General features: G+C 43.5%; 2 protein-coding genes across 10 annotated transcripts in view; one reads left to right on the top strand and one right to left on the bottom strand.

Annotated features, from left to right (window-relative positions):
• MCF2L2 (MCF.2 cell line derived transforming sequence-like 2) overlaps positions 1–15,399 on the top strand; it is a 527,578-nt gene that overhangs the window by 255,556 nt on the left and 256,623 nt on the right. The window lies entirely within an intron of this gene.
• B3GNT5 (UDP-GlcNAc:betaGal beta-1,3-N-acetylglucosaminyltransferase 5) overlaps positions 1–15,399 on the bottom strand; it is a 60,804-nt gene that overhangs the window by 5,529 nt on the left and 39,876 nt on the right. Inside the window, exon 1 of one of the 7 annotated variants that reach the window (XM_073626303.1) lies at positions 64–192. The exons of the other annotated variants lie outside the window; for them this stretch is intronic. The gene's annotated coding sequence lies outside the window, so the exon portion shown is untranslated. Of the gene's footprint in view, positions 1–63; positions 193–15,399 lie in introns of those variants that run through there. 7 annotated transcript variants of the gene reach the window in all.

The raw sequence follows: 15,399 nt of genomic DNA, 5'->3' as shown, positions 1-15,399 counted from the left end.
ATCACTGTGAATGCAGAACATTTTCTCTTTCTAAATGCAAAAATTAACCTGAACTAGACTGACCTGTAAGAGATGGCACGTTTTTTGCTGAAATTTAAAATTAAGAGTCGGTTTGTCAAAAGGTATGCAAATGGCAGCAGATGCCTAATGGAGGGTGCCAAAAAACAAAACAAAACACTCAAGTTCATATTGTTTTTCATGAATATATGTAAAGACATTTTAAAATTATATACACCAATGACAGCAAAATGTATTTTTTATTATAGACAGATTACATAAAGCATATCTTTTAAAAAGGTACAATTCAAGTAGTTGTAAAGTCTGAAGATTTATCATCTCAATGCATTCTATGCATTAAGAAAAAAAAAAAACCTGTGTGCAGTAGCCCCCCTAATACTTATCTTTAGCCAGCGATTTTGCAGAAGCGTCTCGGCTGCCCGGGACTCTCACTCCTCATTGGCTAAGGCGGCGGTTCTGCGCCATTGGCTCCCTGCTACTGTCAAAGTCAGTGAGCCAGTGAGACAGAGGCTGAATGGACATAGAGCAGCGGCTTGGGTGCCCCCATAGCAAGCTGCTTGTTGTGGGGGCAAGAGGGAGGGGCCAGGAGTGCCAGCAAAGGGCCCGAGAAGAGGAGGATCTGGGCTGCTCTGTGCAAAAACACTGCACAGAGCAGGTAAGTAAGAACGTTATTTTTAAACCAAAAAAACAGACGTTAGTATCACTTCAGCAGAAACTATAATGGTGTAATACTACCTTTATTTTTGTTTTGATAAAATGGTGCCCAATAGGGAATTCGCCCCCTCTAGTTTTCCTGGTGACCACTACCACTAGAAAATCCAGAATTGAATAGACCTGCCAGGCAGAACACAATAGGCCAACTATGCTGCTGCTTATTGTGAGGCAGTGGCTTAGGGCCCATTCACATTACTGCATTGCGGAAACATGCATTACGTGCTTTGGTGCAATGTATTCATTCTGAATGGCTCCCAACACACTGTGCTGATGAACGTGTGGTGCACTGCTACAATTGGTATTCATTTTTTGCACATTACAGGAACATAAAAACTTGCTTACGAAAACCAAATATGGAGGCATGATGTAAAACAATCTGAAAAATAGATTTGGAGTGTGCATACACTAACTACAAATGCTTAAAGTTATACCACAGAAAAGTAGTGTTTCAGTTTTGGGTGAATGCAGAAGGGCTGAATTATCCATATTTTAAGCGCTTGCTCTCCCTAAAGGAGTTTTCAGAACAAGGCACAGGTAAATTGTCTGTGGGAGAATTTAGTACTGCAGTCTCGGATTATTACAAAAGGTCAGTAGATGATCCAGCTCTTTGTGAATCGCCTACAAAGCTATGTGCATTGCTATTTGTGCTTTCAAACACCCCAGGTCACATTGTTCAGTGACGAAACATTGTATGTGACAGCTCACACAATGATTCCCGTTACAGTACAAGAATTCAGCTTCGGCTATGGGATAGAATCCTGGCTAAACTTGCAGGCCAGTTAGCTGTGAACATTGCTGAGTAGCTCATTCATTGTATTTTCTATTGTTCCAGCTAAACATTCAGCATTTTCCAACCCAGTCGGGTATCCCCTTTCTTTGTTAAACAGACACAAACTACAACTGCTGCATCTGCATTTCTTGCTCTAGCAGTATATCTAGGCTTAGCTAGATAAAACAAGTGCATTTTGCTTAGCATACAATTATTTTCCTTTATCCTATCTTTCTTTAGAATTTGTTTAGTAGAAAGAGAACTTCCATGTACATAAAAATTCAGCAAATTAGGGTGATATAAAAGTCCTAAAACTGGCCAAATTTCAATCCATGTATGGGCACTCTGGTTATAAACAAATCGATCCATCGATCGACTTGTGTACAACCAGCCTGTCTAGTTTTTCCCCCAGACGATTAGTGCCACTGGCAATAAGCCGGCTACACTAATTGTGTTTTGCCGGCAGGGAAGGTTCCTCACATTTCCTCCCTGCCGGCAGAACACAATGACCCTGCAGGAGGGATTCCCCCGTCAATACTGACTGCGTTGATGGGGGAATTGAGAATTTTTTTTTTCTTTCCACCTCTGGTAGAACGAAAGAAGATTGCATAATGAATGGCCTGCTTAAGATTCTATCCACTGCTGTTTTTCACTGGTATAACAGTCATAGCAGGATTTTATGTCCCTTAAAAAAACACCACCTCACACTAAAATTTATGGTGGACTATTTCTGTTAGAAGTGAAAACATTTTTTTTTCATTAATTTTTAATCACTAGCAATTTATAAGTAGAGCTATACCTAATCTACTGTATATAAAATGCATGCTTTTTTGCCCCCAAAATTTTAAATCACACCAAGCCAAACAAAACACTTGTTAAAAAAATATGACGAGACAACAGCTACTTTAGGGTACATGCACACAGACAATTGCAATGTAAAATTACAGGCGTTTTCCCACTGCATGTGCACATGGCTTATATTGCTTTCGAGGCATAGGTCATATGTATACAAGGTAAACGCAAGCTGTGCATGCCACCATGGGCTCCCCAGGCATAGGAAAACACTGGGAATTTTACACTTGAGAAAATTTGCACCTGCAAATGTCTGTGTCCATGTACCCTATTAGCAATCAAATTCTTTGCTGCCAATCTAACATGTTCTGAAGCTCTGAGAGTGGAAAAATGGGGCGTTTTTAGATCATTTTAACCTGGCTATGGAGATGTTGTCTTGGCACATTGTTTTAGCCCAATTCCAGACAAAATGTTTTACGGAGTTTTGGATAAGGGTTTGAGCCGCTTTGGGGTTTTTTTTTCCTATCTGTTTTTCTATTGGGTAGATTACTCCCACTTTCTATCAGAAAAATGAAAGCACATTTTTTTTTACTACGAAAACCTTCCCGACAACTTTTTTTATTGCGTTCTGTGACTTCATGCACAGCGACAACTGCACTTTTTTCAGCTACAGGACTAATAAGTGAGGGAAAAATCTCTGCAACAGGGTCACCGACAGAGTCACTCTAAAAACTGGAGTTGGGCTTTATGTACATATGAGTAATACAAATTTGAAAATCAGTGTGCAACAAGATAACCACTCCTAAATGATCCATAATGACAAGAGATTTGGTCAAATGTGTGTCTACCCAGAGTTCAGCTTTTAGCTGTCATAGATTGACATTTGGCTGGTTTAGCAGGCACTGGCCAAACTTCAATCTATGCGTGTTCACTCCTGTTTGAGGATCAACTTCTGTTGAACGCGCTTGTTGGAAACACTTTCTTGATCAGTGGCCCCAGCAACCGATCAGTGTATTTTTACAGCAGAGAGTCTCCACTGTCAGAATACGTCGTCTCTGTGGGGAGGATTCCTCTATCCATCTTGACTGTGTGAATGGAAGAAATCATTCAGTTTTTTTTTTTTTTTAAAGCCTGCAGGCTGAACACATAAAACAAATCTATCTAATGCCAGTTTTGGGCCTGTTCACACCATTCGCCAAGCGCTGTTCCTATTCAAAGACAAGACAATGTGCCTTCATTTCTATTGTATCAGTTCACGCAACTGCATTGCATTAGGGTGCTCTAAGAAAAAAAAAAAAAAAAAAAAGAAGTGCATGCAATACTTATTTTAAGTACAGTTGAAAACCATCACATTCCAATACTGATGTGTGAATAGAAGTTAAAGGTCACTCGTGATATTTCAATAAAATGCTAAAAATAAAAAAAGCAGCATGAGGAAGCAGGATTAGCCATTCTGCACTGTGACTTCCCAGTCCACACCAGCAGTTATACGATCAGCATAGTTGCTGGTGTGAATCAGCCCTAAATGTTTTGAAAAATTCAAGTTAGACTTACCGGTAACTTGTTTTTCAGAAGTCTTTCAGGCCAGCACCTGAGAGATCGTGACTTCTCCCATCGCAAACCAGGAAACACCTCCTTCCTCTAAATCTTTAAAGGGCGGCACCTCCCCCCTACCATCCGTCAGTTGAAGAGAACCTCTGGCCCCGGCTAGAACACATAAGCACCTACGTTTGTCACAGCATAGTACATAAAACTAATAGGGTGGGTCGTTGCTGTCCTGAAAGACTTCTGGAAAACAAGTTACCGGTAAGTTTAACTTGAATTTTCCCAAGGCGTCTTTCAGGACAGCACCTAGGAGGATAACAGAGACTTACCCCCTTAGGGCGGGACAACAGCCTGCGGGACCTTCCTGCCAAATGCCTGGTTGCTGGCAGATGTGAGGTCCAGCCTATAATGGCACACAAAGGTGCGGAAACTTGACCACATTGCTGCCTTGCAAATTTGTCCAGGGGTGGCACCAGCTCTCTGCCCAAGTGGCCGGAAGCGCTCTGGTTGAGTGTGCATATATTCCCACTGGCAGAGACAAACCTGCATGCGAATATGCCTCCAAAATTGATCATTTCAGCCATCTGGCTAAAGAACCTGTAGAAACCTGGCAACCTCTCTTGTTGCCTGAAATAAGAACAAATAATGAGTCTGTTCGCCTAAAGTCCTTTGTTATTTCTAGGTAACATAAAATCCTTTTGACGTCCAACATATGAAATAAAGTCTTCTCCCCCAATGGGTTTGCACAGAAGGTTGGGAGCACAATGTCTTGTGAACGATTATGTATTGAAGCTACCTTGGGTAAGAACTTTGGATCTGTCCTAAGTATAACTCTATCCGGAAACACTCTATCCGGTACCTTAATTGAAAAAGTTTTTGGAGTCCCACGCTTATGGAAAAAATTCAAGAAGAACTGCTGCCTCTACCAATACGTCCACCTAAGCGGAATGTATAAGGTAAATATGTAAAGGAAGGAGGGTAGATGTGGCTCTGTTCTGGCGTGTAGTGTCATATACCTCTATATGGCTTACAGGAAAGCCCAAATTAAATTTATCTTGGATTTGAGACCAAAAACCAATGCAAATTATATCGTGTGAACCAAAGGTGCAAATGACCTGTGTCCTGGTGTAACAATCTAATATACGTCTATTAAAATAGCCTCAGTGTGGCTCATAAGGGCAAAAAGCAAAAATAATGACATACAGTGGGGCAAAAAAGTATTTAGTCAGCCACCAATTGTACAAGTTCTCCCACTTAAAAGATGAGAGGCCTGTAATTGTCATCATAAGTATACCTCAACTATGAGAGACAAAATGTGGAAACAAATCCAGACAATCGCATTGTCTGATTTTTGAAAGAATTTATTTGCAAATTATGGTGGAAAATAAGGATTTGGTCACCTACAAACATGCAAGATTCCTGGCTCTCACAGACCTGTATCTTCTTCTTTAAGAGGCTCCTCTGTCCTCCACTCATTACCTGTATTAATGGCACCTGTTTGAACTTGTTATCAGTATAAAAGACACCTGTCCACAACCTCAAACAGTCACACTCCAAACTCCACTATGGTGAAGACCAAAGAGCTGTCGAAGGACACCAGAAACAAAAAATTGTAGACCTGCACCAGGCTGGGAAGACTGAATCTGCAATAGGCAAGCAGCTTGGTGTGAAGAAATCAAATGTGGGAGCAATAATTATAAAATGGAAGACATACAAGACCACTGATAATCTCCCTCGATCTGGGGCTCCACGCAAGATCTCACCCCGTGGGGTCAAAATGATCACAAGAACGGTGAGCAAAAATCCCAGAACCACACGGGGGGGACCTAGTGAATGACCTGCAGAGAGATGGGACCAACGTAAGAAAGGCTACCCATCAGTAACACACTACGCCACCAGGAACTCAGATCCTGCAGTGCCAGACGTGTCCCCCTGCTTAAGCCAGTACATGTCCGGGCCCATTTGAGGTTTGCTAGAGAGCATTTGGATGATCCAGAAGAGGATTGGGAGAATGTCATATGGTCAGATGAAACCAAAGTAGAATTTGCAGACCTCAGTAATGGTTGGTTCACCTGCTTTTTGCATCCATCTACTCCATTCTTCTCTCATCAGGACAAGCCATTTAAAGTTCTGATGAGAGAAGAATGGAGTAGATGAATGCAAAAAGCAGGTGATAACTTGACATTCCTGGTGGACTTACAGGTCAGCTACAGCCACTAGATCAACATCTAGTGGCTGTAGCTGACCTGTAAGTCCACCAGGAATAACTGCTAGGTGTGTTTGCAAGTCTGATGCAACCCTTTAAGTCTTTTCTGTTAAATGTGCTCGGAATTGAACAAAGACAAGCAGAGCTGGCTTCTTTAAGAGCCCTCCAGGTCTTCTGGACCAAACCTTTGCAAACCAAATGGCCATAATGTCTTCATTCATCCATCCCTTCTCTTAAACTTGCACAATAATGCCAAGTGGTATGGTCTCTTTAGGATAGGTTTTCCTCTTGAAAATATGCATAGGAGGCAGTTTAGTACCATCTGCACAGCATGAAAGCACAGAAGTATAGTGTGGCCTTTCACGGCCACTTGTTTTTATTGCCACTGTTTTGATTCCTTTCACATCAACAGTTCTGTTGGAAGGCACATCAAAATTGAAAGGGACCTCATCTATGTTTGCAATCTGACTTGGTTCAAAATCATATTTTTTACGAAGTTGTATGACATAGGAGTGAAGCTGTTGGATTTTATCTTCATAAACTGGTGGCACTCTCTGAGCTAACTTTGTTCGTGTTCTCATGGCCAACCCTTCTCTTCTCATGATATTGAAGCACCATTTTGCCTTTCCTGTAAAAGCAACAATGTTCATTTTGCTTGCCTGACATTGAATAAGTTTGGTTGACACACATTAGCCACTCTGGCGCTGCTCCAAAATCCAAGTCTTAAGCCTCTGCTCCACATTTGGCCATTTTGCTGGTTTTCCCCTTAAGGCCTTCTTTTTTGGCATCTTAAGGAGTTGCTCTTCCTGTTTTCTCCACTGTCTGATCATACTCTCAGTGGGGGGAGGTCCAAACTGTCTCTCTGCAGCTCTATTCCCATGCTCTTTTGCATAGCCAACTACACTGAGTTTGAATTTTGCAGAATAAGACAATCTCTTACTTTTATTATTCTGCGACACCTTGGGCTCATAACGCTCCGCTCCCTGATGCATCTGCGCAGTCTCCACATCGAACAGGATCGCATCTGCGCACTCTCCACCTCCACCTGACATCACTAAAATACGGCTCGTGTTTGGAGGAAGCCGCTTGACAAGCTATGACCAGCTACGCACCCGCGCGGCTCTCTCCCAGGCTGACTGACCATGTATAAGACGCTTCTCGATTTTCAGTCTAACAATTTTAGGAAAAAGTAGCGTCTTATACACGGAAAAATACGGTATGCTGTATGCAAAAAAAAGTCCATAAACCATTATAATGCAAAAATAAAAACAAAAATAATGAGACAGGTGCTCTTCATAAACTGTGCTCGGTGCTTCTTATGGGTGCCCTATAGGTAATGCACTCACCGGAACCCTTCACACCACTTAAGGGTATTGCGCTTTCACAGTATCTGCCACTGTGTAGCAAACAAAAGACTTTCTCCTGTGTCAGCTGATTGTTTGCGGTATAAGATATGAGATATAAGGGTCTCCTTTAGCTTTCCCTTTGCAGCTCCCACATGCAGAAAAGACATCTCCATAGTGTATTACCGTTTAAAAAGTAGAATTTATTTTATAAAAGTGGAAACGTACTCACATATAATGTAGTAATACAGAGCTTTGAAAAAAACAGGAAGCCGGGACGGGTTACGTTCCACGGCTCGAAACCGGAAGTGATGCAAAGCCGCTAGTATCTCTGCCCTGGGAGTTACCAGAGTTCACAAGACATTGTGCTCCCAACCTTCTGTGCAAACCTATCAGGGGAGGAGGAGATTTTTTTTTCATATGTTGGACGGCAAAAGGATTTTGTTATGTTACCTAGAAATAACAAAGGACTTTAGGCAAACAGACTCATTATTTGTTCTTTTTTTTGGGCAATAAGAGAGGTTGCCAGGCTTCTAAAGGTTCTTAAGCCAGATGGCTGAAAGTATCCATTGTGGATGCATACTCGCATGCAGATTTGTCTATTTATGTAATCATGTTTGCTTTTTGACCTTATGAGCTACACTGAGGCTATTTTAGTAGAAGTATATTAGACTGTTGCACCAGGACACAGGTCATTTGCACTTTTGGTTCACACTATATAATTTGCCTTGGTTTTTGGTCCGAGATACGTTTTATTTGGGATTTCTTGTAAGACATAAAGGGGTATATGTGACACTACACCACAGAACATCACCACATCTACCCTCCTTTCTTCACAAGGTTCCTTAATTGACAGAGCGTGTAGCTCACTGATCCTGCGTGCTGAAGTAAGGGCGATCAGAGACACAGCTTTAAGAGTGAGACATCTGAGAGATGCTTCTTCCAGAGGCTCAAATTGACTCTTTGCTAGAGATTGCAGGACTACTGACAGATCCCATTTAGGGAAACCTTTGACCGGTATTGGTTTAGATCTTGTAAGAGCTTAAAAAAAAAAAAAAAAAAAAATTCTGACTACCAGTGGTTTCAAGGCCACAGATTTTTCTAAGAACACTGCTAGTGCAGTAACCTGTACTTTCAAGGTACTGACCACTAGTCCCTTATCCGATCTTGCAAGAACTCCAAGATGAAAACAAGGCTCCCTGGGTCTTGGGCAGATTAATCGCACCATGAATCATAGACCTTCCAGACCTTAGTATAGATGGCTCTCATTACAAGATTACTATCAAGCAGGCAAAGGGTAACTAAACGGTCTGAAAACCCCTTGCTTTTTAGGAGCTGCTCTTAAGATACCAGGCAAGAGACAGGCTGGCCACTTCTGGATAGTTTACTGAACCTTGGATTCGCAGATCCTCTCTGAGAGGTAGATGTCAGCAAGGCTTGGTCGCCATTCCCAGAACAGTTGAGAACCAGGCCCTTTTTGGCCAAATTGGAGTAATTAGGATGATTGGTACCTTCTCCTGTTGGATCTTCCTTAATACCAGTGGGATTAACTGGAACGGGGGGGGAAGGGTAGCAAAGGTGAAATCTCCATGGATGTGCCAGAGCGTCTGTCCCCAGTGACCCGTCAAGACTGTTTAAGGAAAAGAATTGAGGAACCTGTGCAATCCCTTCTGAGGCAAACAGGTCCACCTCTGGCGGTCCCCACATACTGGAATTTGTTGCGAAGACCACCGGATTCAGAAACCACTCTGCCTGCTCAGGAAATCCGCCACTCTGTTCAGGGTCCCCCTTTAGGTGGATTGCTGACAGGGCTAGCAAGTGCCTCTCTGCCCACAGCAGGATTTCCATTGCCAGTGCCTGTAAGGAGCCGCTCCTTGTGCCCCCCTGTCTGTTTAGATAAGCCACAGCCGTGGCGTTGTCCGTCAACACTAGAACGTGATGAAACTGGAGATCCTGCGCAAATTAGTAGAGATAAGGCGATTGCCTTCTCTCTCTACAATTTTAGGACCTTATCGCCTCCTTCTTGGACCAACTTCCTTGGGCAAAGTTTTCCTCTAGGTGGGCCCCCCCATCCCCAAGAGCTGGCATCTGTGGTCAGTCTTCTTTCGACTGGAAAGGCCCAATCTAGATACCTTGACAGGATCTCCTGACTCCTCCATCACCAAAGTGACCTCTTCGCCAGAGTTGGAATCTTCACCTGTGATCCAATGACCTCAGGAGAAAGGTTTGTAGACACCTGAAATGCAGTTTTGCCCACTGAATAGTCGGCATTGTTGAGGTCAGTAGTCCTAATGCCGACATAAAACTTGCCTTATCGTTATCAACTGGTTGGTCTGCAGCATTGAGACCGTGCACTGAACCTTGTCCTTTTTCTTATGAGGGAGAAAAATCTTTTGTTTCACTGAATCGATTAGGTAGCCCAGAAAGCGAACCTCCTGTGACGGTTTAGGGGGGATTTCTGGAGGTTTAGAATCCATCCTAGAGACTCCAGATGGTTGCGTGCTTTGGCCAAGTTGTCCTGCAACCTTTCCCTTGAGGGGGCGAAGAATAGTAGGTTGTCCAGAAACGGAAATCACTGCGATTCCCTGAAGACGAAGCAGAGCTAGGGCTTCCGCCATCACCTTGGTAAAGATCCGAGGTAAGGATAACAGCCCAAGCGGTAAGACCCTGAATTGCAGATGAAGAATCACGCCTTCCATCTTTACCGCCAACCTAAGATACTTTTGAGACTGAAGCGAGATTGGGATATGCAGGTATGCATCCCTTAAATCTATTGACACCATGTAACATTCTGGGGTCAGCAGATTTCTGACTGGAAAAAAAAAAAAAAATTGAGTCCATCTTGAACCTTCTGTATATGACAGATTTGTTCAAAGGTTTTAGATCAATCAGAATTTCCGTTGGCTTCCTTATCAGGAAAATGTGAGCATAAAAACCCTGGTGCGCTCTTTTGGTGGCACTTGAATCACTACGCCCTGCTGCATCAGTTCCTTTAACGAGGACTTCATGGCCAGGGCTTTTACTGAATCCTTTGGGGTATTCATCACAAGAAATCTTCTTGGGGAGAATTCCGTAAACTCTATTGCGTAGCCTTGAGAAAGAGTGGTCAGTATAAATTGATTTCATGTTATGGCTGACCACTGCGGAAGGAAATTTTGCAGCCTTCCTCCTACCCACAGGGTCGAGTCATTGGGATTTTTCGGCTTGCAGGAGGAGGATGGAAAAGGATTCCACCTTTTGCCTTTAGCTTTTTGCGTGGACCAATTCTTCCTCCTCCCCTGGGATTTGTTGTCCTGCTCCTGAGCTCTTTGGAGGTTAAAAAAAAAAAAAAAAAAAAAAAAAAAAGGGCTTTGGGGGTTGCTTCTTCTTTACCGGGAAGGACTTTCTCCTATCAGCAGTCCTGTCTAGAATAGTATCTAGATCAGGGCCAAAGAGAAGGTCCCCCGAAAAAGGAATCCCACAGAGCTTGCTCTTTGATGCCGCATCACTTGGCCAAGTCTTCAGCCATAATGCTCTTCTTGTTGAATTTGTTAGGGCTGCTGATCTAGCTGACATTCTAATTGCTTTTGCTGAAGCATCCGCTAGATAGGCTAACGCAGAGGGCAAGGTAGAAAAAGAATCCAAAATCTCCTGTTTGGGTGAATCCGCTACTATATGAGCTTTTAGCTGGTTAACACAATACTCTAAGTTCCTGGCTACGCATGTCATGGTCATAGCTGGCTTTAAATTGCTCATGACCGATTGCCAAGATCTCTTGAGCAAAAGATCCATACAAAGAGCAAATATAATATTGATATTAGAAAAATAAATTTCATTCAACAAACATAGTTAAGAGAAATTTTATATATATCATGTGTCACTTTTATTCCTATTACAATGAATGTAAACATCCCTTATAATAGAAATAAAGCATTACAGGAACTCTTAAATATAAGATCTGGGGTCAAAAAGAACTGTAAAAATGCAATAAAAAAAAAAAGGCCCTTTAAGAGCTATGGGCGGAAGTGACGTTTTGACGTTGCTTCCGCACTGCAATGTTATGGAGATGGAGGTGGGGGCCAGCTTCCCCTCACTCGTCTCCATGCCCAGCAAGGGTGAAAATCCGATCGCCTCCGCTACTGCCGACGGCTCTAGTAAACGGCGGAGGGCACCGGAGCGAGGCGGGAGTCGGGGGCCCTCTCCTGCCGCTGATAAAGTGATCTCGGGGCTAATCTGCTGCAGAGACCACTCTTAACTGAAAGCGGACCGCTGGCCGAAGAAGAGGATACTGGGGTTATGGCAGCTAGCTGCTGCCATAACAACGATATCTCACTTCAAAGTAAGGACGTATATCGGTATGTGGCAGTCCGGAAGTGGTTAAGAAAGAAAAGAAAACAACCTAAAGTGCCCAGACAGGCCCCCGCCACCAGGGGGAAAAAAAGAAAAAAGAAGAAGGACGAGTGAGGTGAGGTGAGGAACCCCTGTTCCCCAGGAGCACCTGAGAGACCATGGCTCCCCCCCCACGAATGTTCCCTCTGGGCTGGAGGAAACACAAAAACTGATGGATGGTAGGGAGGTGCCTCCCTTTAAAGATTTGGAGTCAGGAGGCGTTTCTTGGTTTCCGATGGGAGGGGTCACGATCTCTCAGGTGCTGTCCTGAAAGACGCCTTGGGAAATGTTGCTTGTGAAGTAAAGTAAGTAAATGTTATTTACTTAATACATTTGCAGGTTACCCTTCCTGCAATCACCCGACCCACTAAAAAGAGTGCTCAGCATGTGTGGCTGATATCTTATCTCATCTCAACAGCCATCAAGCACTCTCTGATTGGGGTATTGCAATGCACAGATATATAAAGACTGTGATGACAAATAAGCCTACAAAATGTCAAATATTGTTTAAATGTACAGCAAAGATTAGGCTGGGGGCAGGAGAAGCTGCACAAGAAGCCAATCATACTGGGAGACAGAGAGAAGCTGCACAAAGAGCCAATCTTTTGTGCTGCAGTGCAAGCAACATACTGATGGGAGGAGAGAGCAGAGTGACAAGGAAATGAGCACATTGGTATGCTTATTCTTGTTTTATTGTCCAGGCACAGAGTGGAAAGGAAAGCTAAACTGCGCTACAGTAATTAAGGCCCCCTGAAATGCCAGACATGTAAACTGTATAATGCAAAACATTTGACAGGTATAAAAAAGTACTTATATGTACTGTCCATCAATCCACAGCATAGACAAACACACAGGCAATCTAAACCTTCATTGTATGCCTCAATCAGTGATGAATGTGCATGAAAACTGATGTCAACGTGCATAGAAAACTCACTGAAATGTGTATGAAATATATGATATAAACTGATGTAAACTCCTGCCTCTGTAAGTGAAATCTGCAGTTTTCCCATCAGGTTTCATGCACATATGGTGTAAACGAGGCATGAATGTCCAATTATCCTATGATATCTTTGGGCACCATCAAACAGTAAAAAGAAAAAGCAAAGTTGATAAAAACACACACACACACACACACACACACACACACACACACACACACACACTTAAAGCGGGGGTCCACCCACACCGTCAAAAAAAAAAAAATATTAAAAGCCAGCAGCTACAAATACTGCAGCTGCTGACTTTTAATACATGGCCACTTACCTGTCCCAGGGTCCAGCGATGTCGGCAGGCGACGCCGAGAACCCGCTCGGTTCTCGGCAGCTGCCGCCGCCATCCTAGTTGTGGGAATCAGGAAGTGAAGCGTTGCGGCTTCACTTCCTTACTGTGCATGCGCGAGTCGCGTTGTGCGTCCCAAGTGGACCCCGCTCTCTCCTGGGAGCTGTGTGTTTCCCAGGAGACAGCGCGGTGGGGACGGGAAGAGGCGTAGACTCCCATGGGAGTCTATGCCGGAAGTGGGTGCAAGTACCTGACTTAGACAGGTATCTGCACCCCCCTCCCCCCTGAAAGGTGCCAAATGTGACACCGGAGGGAGGGGGGGGGGTTCCGAAAAGCGGAAGTTCCATTTTTTCCATGTAAACAGTGATCACGCCACACATGTGAGGTGTAGTAGCTAACGTAAAGTGAGAGTAATAATTCTAGCACCAGACCACCTTATCTGGTAACCTGTAAAGGCTTAAATCATCGCCTTTGGATAATTTAACGTACCGTAGTTTGTCACCATTCCATGGGCATGCAACATTTTAATTGGGACATGTTAATCATCTAATTACTCTGCATAACATCATATTTTACATTGTACCAAAAATTGGGCATTTTATTGTGTTTGCTTGCACTAAAATTCATTAACCACTTCCTTCCCCCATAGTCATATGATGTCCTCGGCTTCCCGTTGGTAAAGGGGTGTGTGCGCCCGCCACGTCACTGAGGAACCGTTGCGTGTGCCCAGTGGCCACGATGTCTGCCGGGCACCCACGATCACTCCTGACGGATCCACGTCCTGTCAGAGGAGAGGAGACAGATTGTGTGTTCCTAGTATATAGGAACACAGATTGGTTTCCTCCCCTAGTCAGTCCCCCCCCCCCCCAAGTTAGAATCACTCCCTAGGTAACACAGTTAACCCCTTGATCGCCCCCTAGTGTTAACTCCTTCCCTGCCAGTGACATTTATACAGTAATCAGTGCATATTTATAGCACTGATCGCTGTATAAATGTCAATGGTCCCAAAATAGTGTCAAAAGTGTCCGATCTGTCCGCCACAATGTCAGTCACGATACAAAAAAAAGCGATAAATCAATAACCTATTTTTTAGGTGCTATAACTTTTGCGCAAACCAATCAATATACTCTTATTGCGATATTATTTACCAAAAATATGTAGAAGATATGGGCCTAAACTGAGAAAAAAAAAAAAAAGTTTTGTTTTTTTAAATTGGGCATATTTATTATAGCAAAAAAAAAAAATTGTGTTTTTTTCAAAATTGTCAATCTTATTTTGTTTATAGCACAAAAAAAAAATAAAAACCACAGAGGTGATCAAATACCACCAAAAGAAAGCTCCATTTGTGTGGGAAAAAATGATAAAAATGTTATGCCATTTATACTCCAGGGTCTCTGCTTTCAAACAATATAGAATGTTTTGGGGGCCCCAAGTAATTTTCTAGAAAAAAAAAAAAAGCTGATTTTAACATTTATGTGTGTGTCAGGATTGGCCAGGGTGGCAAATGGTTAAAAAATAAACGCACATATTTTTGCATTAGTTGCAGACAGCACTTTTGGTTCATTCACAGATCAGCAAGAATTAACCAGTTACCAACCGGCCCATAGCCAAACGACGGCAGCAGGGTGGTTGGATAACTCTGGGAGCACGTACTATGACGTGATCACGGAAAACGGCTCGGGCGCGCACACGGGAACATCCCGCACATGGGAACATCCGGCTGATCGCGATCACATGTAAACAAACCGGTGTCATGTCAGTTCCTCTCTGTACCGATCGGTACAGAGGGGGAGGGATTGGATGGCAGCAGCGCTGTGGGCTGGATCTGTAGTGCCCACAGCACTGCTCTGTGACATGTGCAGTCACATCCATGGATCCATCCATCCTCAGCCATCCCTCCATGCTCAGCAATGCCCTGCCATATTCTGCAATACTCGGTAATACCCAGCCATACTCGGTCATGCTCTGCCATGCTCAGCCATACTCGGCCTCTGTATGTGGCCAGGCTGTGGAAGTCCCACACATGTGGTATCGCCGTACTCAGGAGGAGTAGGAGAATCTATTTCAGGGTGTCATTTTTGGTATGTACATGCTATGTGTTAGAAATATTGTATAAATGGACAACTTTGTGTTAAAAAAAAAAAAAAAAAAAAAAAGCGTTTTAGCCACTTCCCGCCCGCCGGCCGTCATACGACATCCTTGACTTTGTGTGGGGATATCTGAATGATGCCTGCAGCTACAGGCATCATTCAGATATCAGCTTTTTCAGCTGGCGATTCCCTACACCATAAGAATGATCATAGCGGTTGTTCCACTGCTTGATCGTTCTTACGCCAGGCGAGAGGGGACGTCCCCCCCTCCCGCCG

The sequence above is a fragment of the Aquarana catesbeiana genome, linkage group LG04 (assembly GCF_042186555.1).
Source record: "Aquarana catesbeiana isolate 2022-GZ linkage group LG04, ASM4218655v1, whole genome shotgun sequence".
Lineage (NCBI taxonomy): Eukaryota > Metazoa > Chordata > Amphibia > Anura > Ranidae > Aquarana > Aquarana catesbeiana.
Note: the sequence above shows the minus strand (reverse complement) of the source record. Positions and strands in the feature narration are given on the sequence as shown.